The sequence below is a fragment of the Aptenodytes patagonicus genome, chromosome 11 (assembly GCF_965638725.1).
Source record: "Aptenodytes patagonicus chromosome 11, bAptPat1.pri.cur, whole genome shotgun sequence".
NCBI classification, from domain to species: Eukaryota; Metazoa; Chordata; class Aves; order Sphenisciformes; family Spheniscidae; genus Aptenodytes; species Aptenodytes patagonicus.
In genome coordinates, this window is record NC_134959.1 from 17,028,874 (window position 1) to 17,055,849 (window position 26,976).

The following is a 26,976-nucleotide window of genomic DNA, read 5'->3' on the forward strand; positions in this document are numbered from 1 at the left end:
ATTTGTAAATAGAAAAGCTGTTACAAAGCCTGTGATCAGAACGGAGAATTTGATACAGTTTGTCCCATGCATCTTGTTTAGCTTCACAGTGATACCTGTCTGTTGTAGCTCTGCAAAATATTTGGTTCATTCTATTTGGACACAGCCTTTCCCAGAATAACAGTTCTGTCTCATGTGACACCTTCTGCTTACACTTCCAAAGTCTCTACCCTTACCTTAATCTATGCATTGTTCTCAGTTGAATATTACTAATACTAATAGTGGTAGCAGGTGATTTGCTTTGAATATTAGCCACGCAGAAGATGCAGTGTGGGGCTGCTCTTCAAAGCTTTGTAGCTTTGCAAATATGTGTTAAAATCATTCAAGGAGCTGAGTGCCTTAACTAAGAGTGTAAATTGGGTAACTGCATGCATGGATAAGTACAATTAGCAGCTGCAGAAGTTAAAGGCCTTGTGGGCAAACAATTGCCTGTTTAACATAAACCAAGCAGAGGAGTGTGATTCTGTATTCCCTTCCCCCTCTACATACAACATATTTTTAAAAATCTGACTCTATTACAAATACAATGAGCAAAACTGACAAATTTAAGAGTAAGGATGCAGACTTTGAATGACAAGGACAAGAAGTTTTTCAGCTGACCAGACAGTTCATGGACAGAATTGCTTACCTATGGAAAGTGTGGGATTCAAAAAGACGTGTATTTCAAGATAAGCCTAGAAACAAGAAATAGACACAAAAAAATTAATCAACCCCCCCCCCAAATTTCAATTAATAAAATAAGTTGGGTTGAGGAATACAGAGTGCCAAGCTTTACCAAAAGGAAGAAACAGAATTATAATTCAAAGCATTGGACAGAGTGACGGTCCACAAAGTAATACAACAACCTATGCCAAAGCATTTGCCACCAATTTATTTGCTGCTGAAGACTGAAGTCTTGCTCCTTTGCTAAATTACATGTTTCAGAATTAATCCTGTAGCCTGCAGCAGGTAACAGATGCTTTATAGGCCAACTTAGAGCAGACAGTCACCTATTACTGCTCATTATTTAATAGCACTGCTTTAACTCTACTGTGATTGCCTTCATTGTTGGATAGTTTCTTACAGATTCATGTTTTCACAGTTCTTTTCCAGGGTTTCACACCTGCTGCCATGGTATTACAGTGACTCCAGTTGGCCCAGTGTATAACAAGCAGCAGCTGGGAGAAGTTTCCTGTACAATTTATCCTAGATGGGCTTTACCAAAAGCACGAATTTCTTTTCTTATCAACTAGTTATCATGAGATCCCAGCTATCAAACTTTTGTATATGTTTTCAATATTAATCACTGCCAGTTGTGTGCAGTACAAAAGGAAAATATGCAGCTTATGACCAAAAAAGCTGTCAGAGTCCATGATATAACTCATTATTATGTGATGGATAAGATAATTCTGTGCAAAGTTAAAAACATGTAAAAATTGCGATGTAGGGCAAAGTTTAACAGGGGCCAGCAGAAAAGACAGAGATGACAAATTTTCTATGTATTTGCTTATCTAGAAATTGCAGAGAAATTGCCACACCAGTGATCCAACAAATCTGAGGCAAAGCCTCATGCAATTAGAATTTACTTAATTTTTGCTGACCTTAATTTCCTCTTTAATAAGATGAGAATATTTTTCTTTTTCAGTGATTCTCTGTTTCTGTGACCATGATTTTCATTTGGTTCATCTCTGTGTTTGTAGAGAAATACACAGAGAACGGCAATGGGAAAGCTTATGTATTTCAGCAAATTCAAGGAACTCTACTGAATTCAGTAAAGTTATTCCAGGTTTTTTTCATTCTAACTGGCAACAGATTTTGGTTCAGATTCTTTTACAGCATCAAAAATCTGCTAAGGTAACAACTGCCATGTTATATATAATATTATTTCCTGCACAAGTTTTAAATCGTATTTTTCAGTACACTTATGTCCATGAATTGGGAATCTATTATTTTTAATCATCTAGAATTCAGAGCCAATATTTAGCACTTGTAATCTTGAAAACAATTTAATAGGGGGCAGCAGAATATTTTTGTATTTTATCAGTTTATTGTATCTAAGTGCTGACAGTATGTAGCATCTATCACATATTGCATGTACTCTTGCATTATAGAAATCGGTTCACCCCCTGATTTCCTTTCGTTAACCAAGATTATCTTTCCAGCTGTTCTTTAATTAAATATTTCATTAAGGATCATTAAGGATCATTAAGGAATTATATATAAACTCTTCATAGTTCTCTAATTAATCATAAGCACTTCATTCGCAAGCAGCTATAAATCTGAATTTTGCCTTCCAGTTTTACTACAAAGCCTTTTTAGAATAGGTATTGAGAAAAACAAAACAAAAAAACAACAAAAAACCCTTCATTTCCAAAAGAGAGTTTTCCAATTATATTCATTTAATATAATCAAGAATTTACTTAGAGGGTTTAAATAAGGTGATTGAAAAATGAATCCCAGGATTTTTCCATTCTTCTTCATTCTGGCTAAAATAAAGGCAGCTCAAAATCAAAGATTATTCCCTCTCTTTAAACAAGGTAGAAGGTGGTGAGACAGTGCTGGGTAGATGCACAGTAGCAATGGATTATGCAGATTTTTCTCTCCTGGGTCACTGTTATGAATCTGATCCAAGATAGCAGTGACAAAATATCAGTGTCATTTTATGGCTTTTAGCATAAAATCCTGACCCTATGAGGTCAATGGCAAAACATCAGTGGTGCCAGGATTTGCACCTTTTGATTCTCTAGTGTGCAAAAAGAATTAAGGTCTGACTCAGCATCCATTGACTTTAATGGGAGTTATACTAAGTTCAAGGTCTGGATTTTTAAAAGTCCTTAGGTGCTGCTTTGCTCACGCTTTGAGCGTAAGAGCTGGATCCTTCAGATGATTCAAACACTTAAAACTGTAGCGTTAAAACTATAAACTTTTGTCCTTAAAGTGAAATGTTCTGATGCGCAAGATAATATAGTGATGCTAAACATACACAGTATCAAAACAACATCCACATGCTGACTGTGTGTCCTGCCATCACTCCGGTGGCCTGCCCCTAGCTTTAGCGCAAAAGCACTTCTAACCCACACCCCACTTCCAACCATTTCTCTTTCCTCTTCTAAGATCTGGGAGAAGATCTAAGTCCTGAAGGCTTCTCTGCCACAGCTATGCAGGGACCACTACCCACATGTTTTCCTCTCTGGACAGGAAAATGCCAAGCGGGCATTCTCAGAGGGCTGTGATTGGGAAGCAGTCCTATAGCGAGGTGTTAAACGGTGTTGCCCACCCAGAGCGTAAGTCACACGTGGTCCAACCTGGGCTCCCTCTCAGTGCACAGGGAGAACTGAGTGCCTCAGAGGTGTTTCACAGCAGCTGCCTGCTGACCCAACCAGTGTCGGCAAAGGTCCAAACATTGCTGCCTAAAGCATATCAGTGAGGAAACGTTCAGGAAAGAAACAAGCCTTTAAATCAAGTTCTTTTCAGCAGCAAAAAAGACTCAGTTATGTGAAAGCCATAGTATGAGATATTTTCACGAACAGAGGCCTATGCCTTTTCTGTAACTGAGCAGAGCTCAATTTTTAAAACTGTGACCGGAGAATTTGTTGGCAAGTACTCTGCCAAACATAATGCGAAGCTATCTTTTTATCTAGTGATTATATTGGCCAGAGGAAGTATGAGACACTGACTCTTTTGCCCTCCTTTATCAGATGACACACATCCCCTTGCTCCGCTGTCTGGATTACTCTGCTCCACTAGGCTAAGCACTGGATAAGGGCTGCTTTCACCACATTTATTCACTTCTCTTGGTTCTTTCTCTGAAAGCAAAATCGTTGTCCCAGATGACAGGAGGTTCAAAACTACTTGGACTACCACGTTTGTGGCCCTCAAGAAATTTAGTATAGATTGTGGCTTCTATTCTGCATTCTGTATAGTCTGACTTATGGTCAGTTCCCAGAAAGTTCACTACTGTAGAATGTGAGGTCTCTGTAGTACAGGAATAGTAATCCTTTGTGTCAAAATGACTAAATTAACAAAACAAGAGAAGTCATCAAACATCCTTTCTGGAGTGATTAATTCAAACAAAATCCTTATCAGTTCCCTGAATGCAGGCAGAGGTGACCTGTTATTTTATTTTGTTCGGTTTGGTAGCGGTTGTTTTGTAGAAAGGACATTACAAGCCATTTTAAACCAGCAGTTGCAGGACCCTAACTCTCAAGTCTTGCAATTTTGCAGGCTTGAAAAGGTTTAATTCTGAAAAGGAAATAAGAATATAATCCAAATGAGCTGTCAGATTTTGAGTGTTTATCCAAAATGGAAACAAATTCCCAATATTAAATGATTTGTTCATGCCCTCCAAAAATACTAAGGTACACAAATATAAAAATTATGTCTTGCTGTAACATGTGCTTTCCACAGATATTTCACTTGTACAAATGCACAGTTCAGGCGTGTGTTCCTAAAAGTATTTAGCTATGCTGAAAACCACCCAGGAATTAAACTGGATGAAAGCATGCTGAAGAAGTTGTTGGAGGTTTAATTACCTTTTCCTTTTTTCTCTTTAGTGGGAGTTCTGAATTCTGGAGGAGTAAACCTCCAGTCTCTACTGTATTGAAATGATATTTTTTTAGCACTCCAATCATTGTCTCTACTTGACTAAGACATTTCTGTGCTAAAGCAGGTGCATTTACTTTTCAAGTATTATTTTACTAATCAATTGAAAAATTACCTCCATGAATGACAGAAGTGCAGACCTTTGGAGTATTTCATTAAAAGGAGCAAACATTAATTACAAATCCAGCCCAACCTTTGCAGACATAAATTATGGGATGGATCTATTTTCTCCATGCTTAATTGCAAGCAGTGACTAGCTCTTTAAATTATTATCTCCAAGGCATGAATGAAATTAGAATGGATTTGATGATATTCTCAAGGCTTATTTGTATCTAAATAACTTGGCCATGTACTATCTAGTGATATAAGGAAAATGAGGTGAAACACCTTTGAGGTGTGGCTAGCTTACCATGAAAAAATTGGGAATTGCAAAATGGAATTGGAACCTTAAAGTCTCCGCAGACAGGGAAGTCTAGGTTTTAACAATGGGGTAGTTAATATTGTCCAAGTATTTTTATTTTAATCTAAATTCTAAAAAATTTAGGTATTTGTAACTTTCTGAAGCATTCACATTTCAGACAGAATTTTCCAGGCAGTATTCTTCCTCAAAGATAATATTTACATTTCAAGAAAAATAACTATTTTTCTACTGAAGTAAAACACCCTTCCCACAGAATTAAGAAGGTTGAAAATTTTGATTTTGGAATAGCTACAGTGCTGACATGTTTGTGATCAAACTGAAATCTGGCAGGAAAATAGATGAGTAAAGTGCCTTTGATTGGCCTGTTGAAAACCAATTTTGAATTAGCCATGTTTGTTGATACAAAGTAGAGTTTCAAAGACATTCAATAATGGCCGAATTTTCAAGTGATCTTTTCTTCCAACTAATACATGCTTTTACAGCATATTCTCTACTTGTCTTTTTGTCTTTTTTAAATATCAAGAATCAGCAAAATTTTTTCTTTGTGTTAGCACAGTCCTAAAACTCAAATTAGGCTGTTTTTCCAAGGCCTTTGTCAGTAGTTTAAGTCAGAAACACCGAAAACAAATTTCCCAAATTTTAAAACAAGCTTTACTTAATCTCTCTCTCTACTGAGCTCTACTTTACCTATACCAGTTTTATAACTCCATCTGTTTTCCAAGGGAGAAGTATTCAATAGTTACTATTTATGATGAAATGACTTAAATTATTATCATATAATAAAACTCCCTTTCGATTTCTAAAAAAATGTTTGTTCAATGCATGACAAAGAGAAGGAGCAGAACAAAATTAAAAATTGAACATGCACAAAACTCAAATAAATGAACACAAAACTATCTGATAAGCCTCAGCATGAGCCAAAACTGATCTTGAAGTTTCTGAGCACTTAAGATATGGAGAACTTCTTTCCTTCTCTGTTTAAAATAACTTAAAAATTCATTTCCACAGGAAATAGACAGCATTGTATACATGTAGATAACAGAAGGTGTGGTTTTACTATGACAACGAGTGAAGAATAGATGTAGAATACAAGGATTTTTTTTTTTTAATACAATGATGAAAACAGAAATGTATTTTTTTCAGAAATGTATTTAATGATTTAGATTTTGCATTGGAAACAGAAAACCTTCTTCTATAAGAACTATGACCTTTATATACCACACAGAGTATGGACAAAGGAGTCTGAACACAAAGAGTCTCAGTGGGTACTGCCTGCCCCGTGTTTTTACTGTCCTTTTACCAAGGAAGTTAATCATTTGGCATTGCATACTTTAAAAAAAAAAAAAAAATAGATAATGACTTGCTTGGAGTTCAATTTACTTGTGTCATGATACAATAAATACCAAGCTGAGTTCTCACAGTATTAATCATTAACCTAGGAGAGGGTATTAGCTTAAAATGCATTCCTTCAACTTTGATATGTTTCATGAATACATTTGTAGATATTTTAACAGCAATTTCAAATATGCTGAAGACATAAGCAAGTCCAAGTCCCCCCAAAAGCCAAACTCTTTTTCACTTTTTAACTTTTGGATATACAGTTACCATTCATCTCTGCTGCCAGAACAGCCTCTGAAAGCAGAACAACAGAAGCTCTGCAAAGTTGGATTCTGGGAGTTACAGAGGAAGCCTAGCTCGGGTTCAGAGAGTTTATTTGTGCAAGACATGATGCAAAGAGCAGGGCAGGGGTACCTATAACAGGCAAAATATTCTGATGTGGTACTGATTTTTTTACAAATTTTCTACTGTGACAGACTTCTCAGGCCCATTGCAAAATGTTTCTGGTACTGGGTTGAAGACTCTGCAACAACATTAGAACATTACTTGGAAAAAAATACATTCTGCTGGAAGGTTAGAGAATGGTTCAAAAAATTTAGAAATAATTGGTCCAGCACAGAGAAGACTTCATGGGCCTCATAATTCTAAGTGCCTTCTTTAGGAGAGGGAAGAGTGAGAAATCCTATTTGCTTGGATTTTGGAAGTATTCATGTTCCCTTTCTTCTCCATGGTATTTCATCCTAATTTAAAAGTGAGGAGTTAAAGATTGATCTGGAGCTTGGGAAAAGCAGTCAAGCAGAGGACCACTGGGGACAGGGTGAACCCTTTAACCATATTGCCTGAGAAAGGCAGTGCTTGGCAATCTATTCCTGGGAATGATAATATCATAGGTAACCTATTTGCTCTGGAATCTAAACCAGAGCACCACATTTAAACCACCTGCATCTAAAATGAAGGTAACTATGTTATGAGTATCTCCCCACTTACACAGGCCTGAGTGGAATGTATGAGTTTTAACAGACCTGAGTAAATTCCTCAGTCTTAATAGTATACCATTCAACTCATAACAAAATTTGGTAACTTTTTTTTTCTCCCCAAAACCACCCAATCCTAAAATCTCATTTAGATCTAGTCATTGAACATCATGTCCTTTATATTTCTTTAGAAAGAAAAACATCACTAACAATTATTGGTTTTAACACCTTGCAGCTTATATATAGATTCTCATATAAGGAAGAAACACCTTAAGCACTGTGTGAATCTAACACCAATATAATTTATAAAATGTAGAAAGCTTGCAGTAGAGAAGGTAGGAAATTGCTTAAATTGGAGTTTTAAAAATTAAGATACTTTCTTTATCAAGGGTTATGGAAAACATATGAAGGAGGTAAAGTATGTACCTTTAATCAACAAATACAATTTTTTTTCCTCTGAATACAGAATTGCAGAAAGAACTTTGCTTCAAGTTGCAAAGATTGTTAATGGAAATATTGAGAAATCATGACTTCCATCTAAATATTAAACACTGGGCTATTAATGCCTGTTTCATAGTCTAAATGTAGGCAAATGTTTATTCAGACATTGCTATTCACTAAAACAACATGCATCAATTATAGCTAAGAAAGAGTGTGAGCAAAGACTGCTCTGAGGCACATCCCAAGTCACAAAGTATGCAGTATAGCTTCTCTGACCCACGGATGTTACGGCCTTTCTAACATGGGCTAGAGCATTTCATGGAGCGGGCTGTACCACACTAAAGGGTGCAAATCACAGAGACTTTGTGTATGACAGTGAGGACAACCACACAGGACTAATAAGCAGTTCGAGTGCAGCTCCTACATCAGGACTACGTGAGTCCATTTGACTGGAGGACCCAGGAACACTTCTTCCAGACTCTGGTGCAAACATAGGCTACCCCTAGAGTTCATAGAAGGACAAGATCCCAGGGCACATCAGTGCACCTGCAGCCTGGTTTCAGTGCACTCCAACAAGTCCGTGTGCCTGGACAAGGAGCACCATATGGAAACTGCCCCTATGACCACTAACAGGACTGAGGTGAGGCAAGATCTTCTGGTTAACTCCAATTTTTGTCTGCAGAAAAGATGAACTAGTATAGCTGGGTTACACAGACCCCAGTGTGACCCATTCTGTATGGGAACGGAGATGCCCCTGCAGGGAGCTGCCCAGAGCCTCCCTGTGCTCCCCAGGGAGGTGGCATGTGGCCCACGGCTGTCAGCCATGCTGGGATTTCAGCACATGGTCACAGGAAGGCTGGTCACCCTGATCACTGCTAATCTATGCAGACAGACTTACAGACACACAAAGCTGACAAGGGCGTGAATGAGTATCACATTGGGGGCTGCAAAACACAGTAGTACCGTCCTGTAAGTTATGTGCATAGCTCTCATTCCGCACTTTTCTCCTCTCTTTTTCTCCTTCTCAGTCCAGCAGATTCTGAAATAACAAGTAAAAGTAGCATCAATACTAGCTCCACCCAAATGAGAGAACAAATGTGTATGGAACAGGGATGTGCATCTGTTTAGTCATTTTGAAATGAGTTGACTGCTGGCTGTGTCACCAGTCCAACTTATCTTCCTCCAACCTAGTTTGTTCTTCTGTTTTTAGTTGAAATCTGACATGAGGGGACAAATTGTTATTATTATATCCATTTGAGCTATCCCAACCATTTAAATACTCATTCACCTGTAAATTGTGAACAACCTTGTTGCACATTGTGTAATCACTGTGGATTGAACTCTTGAAGGATGAAGGCCCAGAATGGTTCAAATAATAGTTCTTGGTCTGTCTTTCTCTGACAGCTGAATATGAATAACAATTTATTTTGGCCAAAACAACCAATTCCAGGTGAATTTATGTCCTTAATGGGAGATCTGCCATGACAAACAAGAAGGGGATGTAGCTATACGATTAGGTACATTCTAGTCAGAAGTGGAATATCTTAAATCAAAAGTTTCAGTAGGCTTAAAGGTTCCTGCTAAGCCTCTCTGTTAAATCTTCATAATAACGTGACAAGCTAGAATTCATGTCTTCTATTTTATTAAAAAGAGGGCAACCACTAGGATAAAATAATATTGAGAAATAAAATTTACCTTGGATTAGTTTCATGTAAACATAAAAAAATCAACTTCTCAGAACTCACATGAAAAACATAATGTAGTTAATATTAAATACAACGATTATGCAACCTTTTACTTTTACAGTTTGTGCTCCTGTGTCCTTGATTTCGGCCCTGTTTTGCTTATGATTAATGAATGACTCACCTTCAGTACTCTCTCATTTATTTCATACCTCATTATGAATTTGAAAAGGTCAGTTTGTTATTTGAAAACAGCAAAATATGCATGCAAGTTGAACAGTGTTCATAAATGCAAATGACATATTTTTATAAATAAATTGCTATTGCCCCGTATTATATCGTTTTAATAGTTTACATCTTCTAATTGCTTTTGTTATAATTTTGAAGAGTGTACATAACTTATTCCCATAGAATAACAGGTGAAATTTCTGCATGTGTTTTATATGAACATCAGGAGTGTCTGTGCACTCCCTATACAGTCTCACACACAAATCCTAGAATGGCACCTGGTGTACCTAACTGTTTTCTATTTTAACTTGTCAAGATCCTATGCTATAATTTCCCATGGCTTCTCATTTGTTTTGCTTGGAATTATTTTACCATGGTTTGATACTTTATCATGTTATGTGATTACACTGTTAGCATTCCGGTAGAGACAAAACCTAGGCTAGAAAAAACGATGGAAGTTTTGTGTATATTAAACTTATAATTGTTAAAGCAAAAACACTAACTTAATTATACCAGAAACAAAGTTTCACACCAACAGTTCACAGTACTACTTTTTTGTTGTTGTTGGTATATCCTTTTTCTGTTTTGATAATTACTTTCAACTACAGAATTCGGTAGTTGCAAAATACCTTCTTGAGCAGAAAAAAATTGGCTTGGGTGACATCAATGCTAAATCACATTTTGTGGAGTACTCAAAGGCATAAACCAAAAAGTCCATCTTTTCTCTCAGTTTACTGGAGGTAAATTCTTAAACCACTTGGGCATCACTGTCAGAAGATGACAGTTACCAACTATAAGAAAACACCTCTGGTAAACTGATAGTTTGAGGAGTAGATTATGGTATCTAGAGCAGCTCAGGGTAACTCCATTCAACAGTCACTATCATAGCTGGCAAGCTGCCCTGGGGAAGTTGGTAGTGGCACAGAAATCTCCTTTTGGACATAGGGCAATTAATGTTATTCACAGCATTCACCTCTACAACTATGCAAAAACAGCGCCTGTGCTGTCTACAGAGCAACGGCCCGTGAGGCTGTTTATGGATTGGGCTACACTCCAGATTGTATAGATATGCCCAGGCTAACTTTAAACTGGACAGTTTGGTGATTGCTGGCACTGTAGCTGGAGCTGCACATACTTCAGTGTGGGCCAATCCAGCCCCTCCAGAATGTGCAGTCTGCTCTTCTCTCATCACTTTGGCAACCTTGTCCACATGAACAAGTGGAGTTTATAGTTCTGCAACAGAGACTTCACTGTGTGAAGGCATTACCTCTAAAGCCCCAGTGACAGCTGCACCCAGCTCCTTCTGCAGAAGACAATCTGTCTTTATGCCTTACCTTTTTTGGTTTCTGGCTCATAATGTGTAAGCAGCAGCACCTGCACCTACTATTTTTGCCCTATCTTATTTGCCGCTGGATTACGGCTATGAGGTTTATTCAGGTGAGATTTATTCAGGTTGGATGCTGAGGCTACATTTGACTGAGAATAGACCAGAGTCCATGGACTTTATAAACAGAAATGCAAAAATCAACCCCAACCAATTGCATACTTCTTCACTCTGTACAATATGCATGGCTGTTTGTGGTGCCAAGTTCAATAGCTTAAATGTTGTGTTATCACTAAAAATAATATAACTCAGCATGGTTAGTAACTGCAGGCTGACCTTCAGCCTTGGCTTTGCTTAATATTGTAGCTTTATGTTTTCCCCCAATTTGTTCAGAACTCTTTGTACCATGGATTATTAATCTATAACTAAACATTGTCCTTGGTGTTCATCTAGATGACGATATTTGGAACCAATGCAAATCTATTATCTTTTCTTTGAATTTTGTAAGCATGTTCATTACAGACCTTTATTCTTCCTACAATTTCAGTGAAAACTGTACAAGAAAAAAAAGTAATTGTTTATTTAGGATCATTGTTTTAAATCACATCCCACCTATTATGCACTTTAAGATCGGTGAACAGGTTGTCCTTAAAATTAACAAAATCAAATACCCATCCCAACACTGTACCCTTATTCCTGCCAAGCTCTATATTAGTTTTCAGTGTGAATAAAGAGGACATCTTTACACATGGAAAATGTAAGAAGGTAATAATAAATGGTAAATTTGACATGAGTTAGGAATTATGTGGGGGGAAAAAAAAAATCAGTGAAAAAAAACCCCCAAACTTCCTGAAGCTATAAGAAAAACTGAGTTTGTGACGGACATGGCAGAAATCAGAGAAAACTACACAAAGCAGATCTGAATATATTACTACAATGTTTGAGTATCATCTTCAGTATAGAATAATCAAAACCAAAACATATATACTATAGAAGAACTGAAGTTATGTAATGATGGTTTACGTCTAAGGATTTAATCTTTAATAAGTGGCTTCCTATTTAAGAAGAATGCAGAGCACTTAGTCTCCTCACTTAACTAGAACGAGAGTCTACTTCTCAAGGCAAATGCTTAGAGATAACTAAAACCAGTCTGAAATTTAACAGGTGTTACTTCTGCTACTTGAAGTGCAACTATTTCAAAATATAATTTATTCTTTGTCATTATAAAAATGCCAAGAAATGTTTTCAGGAACTACCCAGTCTTCATTTGACTCAAAACAATCTATATGGCTTAACTGGATGTTTATGCTAGAATTTGTATACAGGATTTTAAACCAGAACCTATTAGGCTTAAACCAGAACTCATTAGAATAGCCTAGCATTTCTACACAGAATTTTGAGTTAGCCATTCTCCCACATGCCTGTGGAAAGCAAATAGAAGCAGGTAATTTCTGCTGTTTGTAAATCCCAAGAGAATGAAAACAAATCTCCTCAGACTATCAAGAGCACTACATGTTTTTGCTTTACTGTTAATGTAACAAATATGATTTTCCCAAAGCATTCTTAAAAAAATCTTTCCATCTTATATTTCCTCTGTAGAAAAAAATGTGTATAAAGCTAGTGAGAAGGGATGGTTGTTTTTTTCAAGTGATAAAATCACAGAGTAGCAATATGACACTGGATTATTGGGATATTTATTTCAAACTGCACTTACTATGGTCCCACAAAACAGAAGGCATAAAGAAAGCAGCATTTAAAAAAAAACAACACACTTATCAGCATCTGGAAACATGAAATGCAAAACAAAGTCCAAAAGAATTCTAACTCCCACCTTGCCTTTCCTTCCTTCTTTTCTGCCATCAACAGTGACTCACATGTGCAGATACCATGCTAGAAAAACCTCTATCACTTATGGTCCCTGTCTGGAGGTCTAGGAAAATGCATATCAGCTCTTTTAAAACAAACCTCTGAATTTATGAGCTCCTTGAAGGGGATGTGTGGCAATATCCTCACTCCTGTATTTTTTCATTGTTACTGAACAGACTAGATTTCATGCCTGTTTCCTACATGAGCTGAGCACCACACAGAAATTGACTTTTAGGACATATATTTCTGTATATTCCAGAAACCAACAGTGCTTTTATACCCAGGTAGCTGACATAGCTAGTTACGCAAGAAATATCCAAATACATGAATTTAAAGAGGGAGGGGGAGAAGGGAACCATAGTTCGCAGAAGCACAATATTCAGAAATCTCAAGTGAGTGTTTACCTTTGGACTGACATTGTTTAGACAACCAGGTCTGCATCTCTCCCAGCTCTACCATAAGATGACATTCACATGTTGCTAACTCTGAATATAATAACATAAGTAATGCGTGTCTTCAGGACAGAGTAACCCTTGCTACCTACTCTATCATGCACACATTTACATTGCAGACTACTACTTACTGACACCTATCAGGCACCCATGGTATCAGGGCAGCCCAAGAAGAACATGCATTATATAGACTCAGAGGGTGAAAATATCAATGTCATAAACACCGTAACTGCAAACTGCAAGAAATGATAGAAGGCCAGACCCTGCCCTAAAGCTCTACTAAGGCAAATTCACCAGTGGTGTGACTTTAGGCCCAACCTCAAATCTGAATGTGTAAATTACATCTTTGGCACTCTCAACTAACAGACACCTGCAAAACTGTGGGAGCTTAAGCTACTGTTCAGATGATTAGATTTACTTTCATTGCTTTTTGAAGATTGACTTACAACAAGTGAGGATGCAGAGTACATGAAGCATTCAAAGAGGAGGTCTTGGGGGAAGGCAAAATACTTGAATGTTTAGCACATTTTATAGATAGGTCTGGAATACAGGATGTGGATGTTGCGAGAGGCAAACAATGAGGTGACTGGCAGCAAAGAACTCTGAGCTGGAGCAAATGTGAAGGTAAAACAGAATCGAAATAGTGAACCATCTGCTTTCTAATGAAAACAGCTCTACTTGTCAGCAACATCCAGAAAAAATGATTTCTTAGTTGGAGTATATAACCGAGGGAAGTAGCTTTTTTGCTATATGAGGTAATACACTCAAATGATGTATGACTTAGATAATAGTGTGGGTTAATGATCTTCAGCTGGATCAGGGAGTAAAACAAAGTAATTTCATAATACAGAACATGATGGATTAAATCATGTTAATACTGGGTATATACATTAAAGAAAATGATCTTTCTGGCATACTAAACGGCAAAATAAAAAGCACTTTTAGTAAGTTATATGATTAATTAGTCTGCCCTTTTATTTATGTACCATGATAAAGTAAAATGTACTTCTTCTGGTTACCTCCCAGGCAATTATTCTAAAAGTTATATTGAATACACCAGCTTCATTGTATTGCACCAGTCCATCAGGAACTGCAAAGTAGGTCCCTGTCTTTGTTTTAAGTCAGGGGTTTTCTTTTTTCTTTCCCTTTCTTGTCCTCCTTGCTAGAGGTTATTGGGTTTTTGTTTTGTATGTTTTTTAACTCACAGAAACATGAGTTTGAACACAATATGTTGATATATTGAAATAATGTAAATATTGCTTTGTCTTGAGTACCATTAATTAGGGAGAATGCAAAAAATTACAGTGACCGAAAAGTTATAGCTCAGATGTAATTCAGAGCTATAGAAGCTCCAGAGTCCATCCAAATTCTGAGCTTTTTCATTTCCTGCCTTCATGACTTAGCTGTGTATCTTGCAAATTTCCACCAGATTTCCAAAGGTTCAATCACATCCAGAATCTTTTAGAAAGAAGCTCGAAATAGATTTTCAAAGGAGATTTCAAATTAAAGTAAAAATCTCAAATTTCAGAAATAATGGTACCTACAGAGGGAGGAATGTTGTTTTTGAGAACTATGTCTCTTCCAGTCTCATTTTACATTCTTTTCAGAAGTTCACCGATGCTGTAAGACATAGAAGTTTCCTCTAGTACCAAATTTACCTGGAAGGAAGAAAAGCTATTGTTAGGACTTAAGTTACTTCTTTCTTAACATCTTATGAGCATGTAGAAATTGATAAAATGCAGGAGTTAATGAAAAGTCCATTTCAATGATCTTTAAAAAAAAAAAAAAAAAAAGAAAAGATTTAGCAAGCTGGGGATGTTTTTCTATTCTATTAGGGATTCACATAGGTCCTCTTCAAGCTGGATTGCCTTGGACAGATGTACTGGACAACATGGAAAATCTGAAAGACCAGACCTGGACAGTTTTCTAATGCTAAATTAAGAATTCAGGTGGGAAGTATCTTTGACAGAGAGAAATGTGTTTCCACAAGGGGCCCAGCACTTACATGGGCTTACTTTGTTCCACAGACTTGCACAGAAAAGTGAGTCCTGATTCTAAAACACTAGGCTGAAGGAAATGACTTTAAAAAAGAACCAGCTAAGAACAACCACTTTTTTTTTTTTTGGTAAGCTAGTGCCAGACATTTGTCTACTACAGCAAGTGCTTTGAATTTCTGCATGAAATACTCCCGATGTTCTAATTCTGGATTCTCTCACACAGAGTCCACCCGCTGATAGAGAGTCAGTATTTGCTGACTAATCTTTTGTTTGCAACATCACTAATGCTTTCTTCCAACTCTGGGGTTTTTGACTTCTCCACTGCAATGTTAAATCTGTCTTTACTGGGAATTAATTAAATCATGGTAAATATAACTCCATATATTTTCAGTATTTATTCCATCTGTGTATTTTGCGTTTATGTGCTAGCAAAGGAAATGCTCTATCATCAAGCTCTGCAAAGGCACTTTCTGTATCATCGTATTTTAGTGTATGTGAGTACGGTAAGGGTGTTCTTTCCTCCTATAGTGCTGTCCTATGTTTAATTTTCATCACCATTCAAGGTGTACTGTGCAGTTTGCAGGCCTCTCAAATTTCTGTTTAGTGTGGAAAAATGCACATGAATTTTCCTCTTGTCAAAGGCATCTTGTTAATATCACCCTTCCCTATGACCAACACTCCCCCAAATTATTCTGTACACCTTTTCTAAATGTTCCTCCCTATTCTAAGGAGGATCATAAAGGCATTAACCAGGAAGACTTTTGCATGCTACTCAGCCATATCACATCTGTACTACTTATTGAAGTGAGCAGATTTATGATAAATATTTGCTTTATTTCACCAATAAAGCCTATAGCTGTTAATGGTTGTTTATATATTTCTAAGCAGCTTTGCAGCCTAGAATACTGGATAGATACTGCCTAGAAATTCCAAATAGATACTGAAGTTCATAAATAGAAAGAACCTGACCACCTATTTACAACTAGTAAATAAACTTTAAAACAGATTTTTTTAAAGCATGTGAATTACTAGTTGCTGGTGAGACTGCTGTGAGAATGTAGAAAATGGGTGAAATGTATCACAGAAAAACAGTGTATAAGCACAGCTTCTTCAAAGTGTTGGTCTAAAATAACATTCAATTATTGCTACATTTTAAACTTTGGGGGATATAACACCATATAGAAGTGTGACTTTAAAATTAGTGTTTGCAAGTGCTTGTGATGTAGGTGAGGGGTTTTAGCAAGCAGCAGGTTTTAAACATAAATTACATTAATTTATTTGCTGCAATAAAATTAGGTAGATTAGTTATTGTTCAAACTGATTTGTTACGCAAAAGAACAGCTTTTATATTACCAAAAAAAAAATCTGAGAGAAGTGTTCGTGCTCTTGTACTCCATTACTGTTGGCAAGACTCAACTAAAAATGCAAGATATGTATAAAGAGTAATTTTGTCTCATTAAATGACAACACTAGTGGTTCCTCTTCATCTCCTTAATTCATTTCTTATAGTTTTTCTTGTCACATCCACTTGTTTTATGGCTTACTAACTTGCAAGTTATGGTCGTAATTTATGGTCAAAATTGAGTGGTAGCAAATCACGGAATATTTTCATTGATTACCCTAAATTGTCTAATCTCCTGTATGTTTTTAGGACTTGATTGGGTGGTATTTACTGATTGCCTTCATCTAATTTAAAAATCAATCAATAGCAACAATGAGAGGTGGTGGATAAATCGAGTCTAATGCAGCATAACTGCAGCAAATATCCATCAAAGGCTCATTCTCAATCAAATTTGTGGGAAGTTTTAATACATAAACCAAAATGTCTAAAAGCCTTACTTCTAGAGCACATCATTTTAAAATTGAGCTCCGCAATGTGACATCTTATTGCTCTTATGCTGTCTATTTAGGGCGGTTTTCCACTGCTAAAATGAACATATTTCACTACAATAAAACTGTAGCAAACAAGAAAAAAAATGTCATCAGCTTTGGTTTAAAGGCACTTTGTTCCATCTTCTTCAATATTATCTGTATACAATAATGGGAATTAACATAACATCAGCTTTTCATATAAACTGTGTGCATTTTCCCCGAGATAAACATTCTAATAGGTGTCTTGATGGGAAACATGTTTTCTACATTGAGAAATCAATTCATTAAAGTTGTTCCTTACATTGTTCTTTTTTTAAAGCATCATTTATTTCCTGAAGTTTTGGATAGCAAATATGAAAGAAACTGTCTGGAAGGCAGTATTCTAATTTCTTGACACTATCAGGGCAAAGACACCTCATGCAGCAAAGAAGGACAGAGGGTAAATGCAAACCTTCTTTTCTTTTCCAAGTGATGGCAGTACAAAGATAAAATGCTTCTTTCTGATTTGTCATGAGAAAACATGACACAAAAAAAACATTTTATTTTTGAACTAGGTGTGGACCTCCAGTTTACATTAACTCAAAGTAAGTTTCCTATAGGCACATAGAGGTAAACAGTTATATAAATTGAGGTCAGAATTATGCCATCATTTACAGCCAGATGAGCAGCTAGTTCAATAGCCTGGAAAAACAAGTTAAAACTGGCCTCTATTCTTGAAAGGATTTTAATCCATACTCAGAAACAGGTATTTAGTATAAGAATTTACTCAGTAAATATTCAATGTAGATAGCTAAGGCGATTCAGCTTTTATTTCTTGACATCATGGGACATATGATGCTACATACTTCTTGGGCAATAGGAGGTTCTGTCTTGTGCCTCCAGGTGTTAATACATGACCAGTGAAGGTGAGAAACGTGGAGGTTTTGTGTTTTTCTGCAATTTTGCAGTTATTTGATTTTAATTTGAGTCAAGGGTGCTTATTAGTAGATAGACATTCTTTTTTACTGCATTTAAATTCAAGCATATAAGATAATGAGTACAGCCAGGGAACAAACTCTGAAGCATTACATGAGAAGACAGAACTGAATTTCACCAAAGATGTCGATTAAGCAGAACTTTGAAAGAGAAAGCCCGTATCCTTTCCTAAATATTAAAAAAGGGTTCTCGATTAACCAGAACCCAAACACTGAAGTTGCACACATCAAGACCTGGGGATTCTTTGCTTTGTGTTAACTTTAGAGCTGACCACTCTCTGAGACAGGTATCAACACCTGTGATTCTTAATTTTTGCATAATCCAGATGAAAAAACAGAGAGAACCTTTATCATCATGCTATCACAGTCATATTTTCTTTCAAGTGTTAAACGTGTCTCATATTTGTAAGGATCGTTCTTATTAATGTTATTTTCATTCCCTTCTACAATTTTGATTTTACCTGGGATTAGAAGAAGAATGGGACAGTGCTGAGGTATTAAAGCAGGGTTTTTCCTTTCAAGTCTGCTACAATTTCTAATCAAAAGAGGGAAGGGTAAGGCATCTTATGAAGTGTTTTTCCCTCTTGAGAAAACAAGGTCCAAGAGCTTTGGATGATTCTGAATTCACTTGGATGAAAATTCCACATTTTGGTACTTATCTAAAGAAAGTGCAAGTTACATGTCTACAATCCACCACTACTACAAACAAAACTGCTGATATGTACTAGACTGGGCAAACACCACCACTCTGGAAAATAATTCTTCTGTTCCAATCAATTTTAAAGTATCCTTTGCTGCTAAACGCTCTTGAAAAATCTCTGGCCCAAGCCACAGATCACAGCGCACATTACAAATATAAAAGACAACCACCAAAGAGAACCCTACCAGCACTCCGCTGTTTATTAAAATTCTGACATTCTGAGATATCTTCTTGCCAAGGGCCCTCTTACAATGACATCTGTACACTTGTCATTACATCACAGTTCACATTACTTACATAAACATGCCACAGGGAAACCATGACTGATATAATTTTTATAAGATTGAAAGGTAGCCATTGTGATCATTAAAACAAACCTGAGAGAGCCTTCCTGATGATGGAATAGATTCAGTTACTTCTTCCTTCTTTGTGGGTCATTAGTTAAAAAGGGGAAGGTGGGGGAGGAGGGAGAGAAGGCCATATACTGCAGGTGTTTTATCCTTTGTAAGGAGACTGCACTGAGACAAATGATTCTAGCTGGCATTTTGTACACACCGGAGATTGCTTATCGATCCAGATCAGAATATTCAGGCTGGCCCCGGGGAAAAGGCAGAGTATTTTCTGAGGGAGTTAATAACCTGGCAGCTGAGCTGTCTTGTCCAATTCACTGAACCTAGGGCTCTAATCAGGCCAGAGTTTCTTATTTTGAGAAATCTTGCCATATGTGTCTGCTAGCTGCCTTCCACTCTATTGGACCAGTGACAGTGATTGAAATGACAGCCTATAGATAGAGCCTAATCAAATTGTTTATTATCAGCCTAAATCAATATGTATAGATTGTTGAAACATCACTGTCATGCCATGGAAAAGTCATACTAATACTACATGCTGCAGGTGTAATTCTAAAATGTATTTTTCCATCCTAAATTACATCTGAATTTAACAGAGTAAAAGAAATTATAATGGTGTATGAGACAGGGAAAAATATACATGTTTACACATTTCAATAAAATAACATTAAGGATTAATGTTAAAATGTCATGTTGTGCACCGCTTAAATACGTTATCATGTTCTCTGTACAGAAGAGAGGCAACAGAGCTGTGGGAAAGGAAAAAGGGATTGAAAAAAAGTGTTTTGCCTTTTGTATAGAAAGGGAAAAATCTCACAGAGGTCTGTGTAAGCATGTTCTGCAGCATGAATTAAATGCCAACACACCTAAAAAGCAAGTTTTGAGGCATCCAGAGTACAGAGATTAAACATACAGTAATGTGAATTCCTTTGCTACTACACAAATATTCCTCCCAAAAGCCTTCCAAAGAGCTTGGACCATGAAGTCTAATGATTTGTTAGGGAGGCTAGCGGGGCAAACAACTTGCATTCTGAATTTAGAAAAGAGAGACTGATTGCAAGCATCTAAAATTTAACCCAAGAGTTGGTTTCATAAAAATGCTGTATCTTCTGAAGACTCTTGGATACTCTTTGTGCACAGAAAATATATAAATGCATTATATGGAGAAAAGTAAAAAATATTTAATAATATGCAGTGACTCAGATTCTACAGGCTTAATTAATATCTCAAGCAGAATCATTCAAACACTGAAAAATGACATGAAGAAGGGATATTCCTGAGGGCATAGCACTGGATGGAAGTCTCTCAGATTTGGGAGAGAACCAATAAACTTTTTGGCCATGTGAAGCTCACCTGAGCAGTATGCATGTGAAATTCTTCTCTAGTATAATTGACCTGAAATGGATAATCACTGGAGTGCTTGTGGCCCAACAAGAGTCAACTGTGTAGTTTATAATTTTTGAAGTAGGTCTACTGGCAGAATTTTGCACTACCTAATATGTCCTGTGGAATAATTTATTACCTCACTCTTCAAAAAAGAATTTTCAGAACTGTTTTAAAGTACTCTGGCAAGGTAAAGGGGCCGTAACCTTAGAGTAAATTATACTTTTTGCCCTGAAGAATGGTGTAAAGTAACCTTCAGGTTAATTAATCTTTGCAATGCAATACACTCCTGTTTGAATATCATTTACATTGTGTGATTATTGGGTTGAGTCAAACGTATAACAACTTTTAGCATTACAGCATATGTGTTAATAAAAATAATATTGCCTTGTAGGTTGTACTGATTTAAAGCGGTATGTTTTTCCTTGGATAAAATGTACTTTTCTTACTGCATGCATTCAAAGCTCTCCAAACAGCAATTATCTTTGGCTGACTGATTCTACGAATTTTCCTATTACATTCAAAATAAGAACTTCTTCATTGCCATTTTAAGAAATAAAGGTACTTATTCAGCATAAAACTTTAACATATAAGTCTCTCGAGTATATGCTTAAGTCTCTCCTGCGCCAGGAAAGCGGTTAAGCAGATTCATATCCTTAAGTTCTAAATTATTTCAGTGGGACTGTCCTTTGTCTTAAGTTTTGAACATGCTTGCGGCATACTCATGGCTAAGCATACAATATGAATACAGGTGGCTGAGTTTGGCCTACAGCTGGCACAAAAACAAAATTTAACATTACTTTTAAAGTGTTTTGACTAAAATCCAGCAAAGCACTTAAGTTTACACACAGTGTTGATTTAACTATCTCAGTTTATAGTTACACTGGTGCAATTTCCTAGCATGGATACAGCTCTGCTACTATTTATCTTGGCATAACTTAGCAAGACACTTTTACAGAAATGAATGCCACTGAAAGCCATGGAAGGATAGGGCAAACCTGCAAGAGATAACACCAAAATTGAACAAATTGAAAATGCAACAGCTGGAGGGGCATAAGAAATGGAAAATACCTACTAAATGAAAATATTCTGTCAGCTTTCTTCAAATGCACAATGAAGCATTCTGGAATTTTAAAGTCATGTATTCTCTCCCCCAAGGGTCTGCCCTGTTCCCTAAAGATGGAACACCTGCCTGGTGATGTATTTCATTTACACAATAAGAACAGTATCACTAGGTTCTCTGCCCTCTTTGACATGGACGTTAGAAATCCTGCAGTGAATGAAGCCAGAAAAATATCATGAATTTCAGCACGGTGGTTCAGCCATTGTAGTTGAACACTATTTTTGAAAACTACATTTTCCTCCTTCAGCAAAAGTCTTTTTATAATGCTGGAAAAACATTATTCCTTTTTTCCCCCTCCCATATCAGCAATAGACAGGCAGAATCCTGCCAAACACAATTTTCCCAAGAAGTGACTCACGAATCATGTACCCTTTTCTGGGTCTGTGACTTGAGACTGCGGAGTCTGCTACTGGGCAGCAGCACTGAGCCATTAAGGCTCCAAATGAAATGATACACGATTTAAATAGAGAGAATGCTAAATCACCTGCAAAATCAGAACTTTGAGGGTTTTTTTGAACTGGGAATTTCCTGTGAAATACGTATTACTTTTTTGACTGGTACTCATTTCAACTTAAAGATGATTTTGGCCTTAATTTATGCAGGCAGTTTTGTGCATGAGACATACCCCTGTATCTAACACCGTGGAAACAAATGCGCTGCTGATCATGAAATACACCACCACTTGACCACAAAACTTCTGATCAACTCCAATAATATTTGACAAGAACATTTGACCTGTATTTCTCAAATATTGGTACTGAGATATTTTTATTATTTATGTGACTGTTGAAACGGTTGTCTTAGCTTTTGCACCTTGAAGTAATTTCTTACCTACTTACAATATTTGAAACTCTTTGTCAGTCCTTTAAAACCTACAACAGACCAATGGTGGCATTTCTCAGCACACTTTTGCCAATGTGTCTAGTCATACATATGTGAATTCATTTCACAAATACTAGCTCCTTCCAGAGAGTGTGGATGAAAAACCTAAATTAAACCTTGTATACTGTAAGACCCATTGAGCTGGATATGCTCTAATTGTTGGGTTGAAACATGGAAACCTATTTTAGGTTCTGTATGGCATGCAGTGAAATCCCTGTTACAGTCTTCTGACTCTGCTGAGAATACATTATTTTTGTATCATTTTTTTGCTTTTTGTTAAATCTTAAAGCAGCCAAATGACTCAAGAGAACAGAATGCACTATTTTTTTTCCTTTTCAAAGGATCTTCAAGGGAAGAGTTTGACCACAAAGAAGGGTGATAAAAATGAAGAAAGAATAATGACCTTATTATATATTATTTACAATGCACAATAGCGGTCAACAGTGTCGCCGTTATCCAGCTTTCCAATACTTGTGTCTCAGTTATGGATACCATGTGCTCATGGGAAATATACCTAATAGCCTAGTACTACCTTGGGAAAGGACCGTGACTAGGACCCTCCTATAAAACTAGTAAAATTCTTATTTATACCACACTTAGTGCTTCAGTTATTCCATTCCTCTAGGTCCATTCATTTTCTTTTTGGTTATTTCTGTTATGGGCTGATTTGCTTTGTCTTTGCACTAAATGGGATGTAAAACTAAGCACTACTGATACAAGTTCTACAGGTTTATTTGTTGCTTTTTTCCACCTTGCTTTGTACAAACAGCAAATGTATTAAGAGAAGATGCACAGCATATTAAATTCTCATCCCATTCAAAGAACATAATGCTTCCAAATTAAATTCTTCAAGATGCACAAAATGACAGTATTAGTCACCAGTGCAAACCTTATCCTGTCGCCTTCCTCATATATATTCCAACTGTCAGACTGTTGCCATCTTTCATTAAAAGCATCACTTTCTATCAGCACATGGACATACTAAATGACTGAACATTAACCCCTAAATACTTGTTTTCTAACTGTACTTGAAAGTACAAAATAAAAATATTCTATTTAGTATTTTCAGTGATCTCTACTATGCCTTAAGTATATGCTATAATTCTCTATACAAAATAATACTGCCAAAATTAAGAATAGAAGTTAGCCTCTAGCAATCCACTACCAGTTTTCATGGATACCATAAAAAAATTAACAACTTCACTTTTTGTCATATGAACCATACAGCCAGTGACTCTAAGATTAAGTAGATTTCTCCACTACCAACCAACGAAGCTCTATGTTGAACTATTTCTGTTTTTTCTCAGTTGCGTTATGATGTTGCTAACTAAATCTAGTAACATCACAACAAAGCCTTACTTGTGCTCAGGCTCAGAAACTTTACAACTTAAACATCAGAACTAAAAAATTACTATTCCAATAAGAAGGAAAAATATAGTATAATATAGCTCTATGCCCCACAAAACCTCTATACATAGTACTGTTTCACTTCAGATGCACAAATAATTGATGCACTGTACAAATCAGGCCTGCAAATAGGTTTGCCTTCCAAACTGTGCTTCAAACCTCATTACATTTAATAGTTCTGTACCAAAATGCCAAGTCCCTCAACAAAAATTCTGGCCAGATTTACGTACTTCAAAAAAATAGTACTGAAACAGAGAAACATGGAAAAGTGTAATATTAGAAAGTTCTAAATTCAAACTACACTTCAGCAGCATAAAGGGGGATTAATCAAGAACTGCGATGGTGAACTTCTAGAAGAAAGAGTTTAAGAAGCGATATCCATTCCAACAGTGCTGTGTCATGATGCTAGTCTTAATTGCAGCACCTTGACTCCATCAACTGGAAAAACATTTGCTGTGCTGTTTGCAGATAGTGCTGGCATATTCTTCTGCATATCCTGCATTCCCACTCTCTGTGTGGAGTTATGTACGGCAGAGATGACAAGTAATCCTCTGGACAGTCCAGGTATACTTCTGGACAGCTAATCCTATTTTGCTTTAACACAAGATACAGTGGTAGTGACCATGCTGATCTAACATGTTAAGATAGATCTGAAGAACTGTAAATCAGTCCTAAATTAGTATCAATATATTTTTATTTTGTACCAGAAGGAGGTGGGTACAACTTTAAAAAAAAAGAAAAAAAAAGAAAGAGAGAGAATTCTGAAATACTTTGTGAAGCTTACCTTGATAAACACTAAGGAGAAATCCAGGGATTTTGTCTGCAGAGAGAAAATTGTCTAAATTGTCTGGAAAAACTCATTGACCCAGCCAGATTGTGTGAAGCTTGCGATCAAATACAGCCCCGGGCTCTCCTGCCTTATGCACTTGTGCATCTTGCTCAGAACACATAGCTCAATGGAAAAAAACACTATTTTACTGTGATAAACACTACAATAGAATGGTGTTCACACAGGCATCTGTGAGTTGCTCCTCTTTAGGTGGCTTGGAAACATTACATTCAAGGTTTGTTAGGTATAAATTTATAGACACCACACGCAAAGAATTTTAAGGTTTCATTATTCAATTATTTTACATAGAACAATGAGTACATCAAATGCTACAACAACACAAATTAATCAAACAAGAAAAAGTAAAGTAATTAAAGCTGAGCAGTGAGACTGACGAATTCACAGGTAAACTTCTGCAATGCATATTCAAGAGCCTGAGTAATTAGGTGTAGCTGTAGAAAGACTGTTAACGTGCCCTTTATTGTATATCTATGAAATCTACTTCATTGAGAAATCAAGTACATTGTTTTTGTGGCTCACTTTGGACAACTACAAAAAATTAGGGAGGAAAAACGGTCCTGTGATTTAGAGCATGGAACTGGAAATAGGAAGCCTCTTGAATCTTATGACTTCCTATGTAGCTCTAGGCAAATGACTTAATTTCCCATCTGTAAAACAGTTTCACAATCCTTCTGTGTGCTTATGTGGGCTAGGAGAAACGAGTAATAGTATCATTCCAAGTATACAACTACAGAACTCGCCATACCACAAGTGTTCCATATAATCAAAGCTAGCACATACCTCGACCTCTGTCTCTGCTATTGTAAATATGTGTGTTTGCAAAAATCCTGCATATGCTTCCTTGCCATTATTAGGCAGAAACTTGTATTTTAGTCACTAGAAATTCTCAGGTGGTCTCATCTGTGGAAGCCCAACTAAGCCTGTACTCAGTTCTGCAGAGTGCTGAGTATTGTCAGTGCTGGTTCTATGTGAGAGGATCTGAATTTCTGCAGTACCTCTGAATATGAGACAAAGGTTAAGTTTAACCTTGTGAAGTTAATACCTCCTCCAGACAATGTTTCAGATCATCTCGTTCAGGTCTCCATTCTGAATTGCTTCCCCAACCCTCTTATTTGCTCCTTTTCTGTGTTGACTATAGCAAAGCCAGGATCACCAAGCATAAATTACTCTTTTTGAATACTCCCATGTCACTTCCAAAAGTTGGCATCTAAATTCATACTAGCATAACTTCCAAGGTGGAGAGATGAAAGTAACAAAATTAATCTGATGAAACTGTATTCCTTAAGTCATGATAGCTTGTTTTCCTTTAAATCCAGATTCTGTTTTTTGTTTGGCAGCACATAATTTCTGGATTAGCCCAAATAATTCCAAATAAATAATTTAGTAATCAGGGTATTACTCCCATGAGTAAGACTTAATGAGCCCATAGCAATTCTCAGATCAGTAGTATATAACTACAGTATGTATACTGTAACTGGATTGCAACTCCCTGGCAGGATCTAGGTAAAGTGCCACGTAAGTAAATATTTTAAATAATAGTCAGTTTCAACTTTTTATCTTCACTCACTGCATTCTGACCAAATATGAGTCTAGGTCAGTCCTCCTTTGGAACAAACATGCTAAGTGATACAGAGCAGATGAAAAGCAGTGGATCATTGTGATAACATAGAAGTGAGAGAATACGGTGAAGATTTTATATAGCTTCATTTTGAAAATCGTTTCAGATTTTTACATTTTCTTATCTTAAGGTGATGAGGACAAATCTATAGAGACTGATATGTACAGTAGTTGGAACCATATTGAGTAATTTTTGTTGGAATTCTTTGGAATAGACACAGGCAATGATAACGTCAACAATGTGAGATTAGCTCTAACACTGAGCCTGTAAGGAAGTCTGTGTAAGAATCTTATCCTGTGAATTCAAATAACATAAAAAACCCAAGAAAAAGCCACCTTGTCTGCCTTGACAATAGTGTAATAAATTATTAGTCTAGCATAACAACAGAATGGAGGAAAAGAGTACAGAACATCAGCTTGAATCAAAACACTGATGAAGCAACCTATTTAAAGTGATCTAATTCTTTATGTCTCT

The 26,976-nt window shown here is 36.5% G+C and overlaps 1 long non-coding RNA gene across 1 annotated transcript in view; it reads right to left on the reverse strand.

Moving 5' to 3' along the window:
• LOC143165435 (uncharacterized) overlaps positions 1-26,976 on the reverse strand; it is a 230,352-nt gene that overhangs the window by 83,316 nt on the left and 120,060 nt on the right. Inside the window, exons 4-6 of the long non-coding RNA XR_012996259.1 lie at positions 14,891-15,004; positions 8,758-8,833; positions 668-713 (exon numbers count right to left, since the gene is read on the reverse strand). This is a non-coding gene — a long non-coding RNA (uncharacterized LOC143165435). The remainder of the gene's footprint in view (positions 1-667; positions 714-8,757; positions 8,834-14,890; positions 15,005-26,976) is intronic.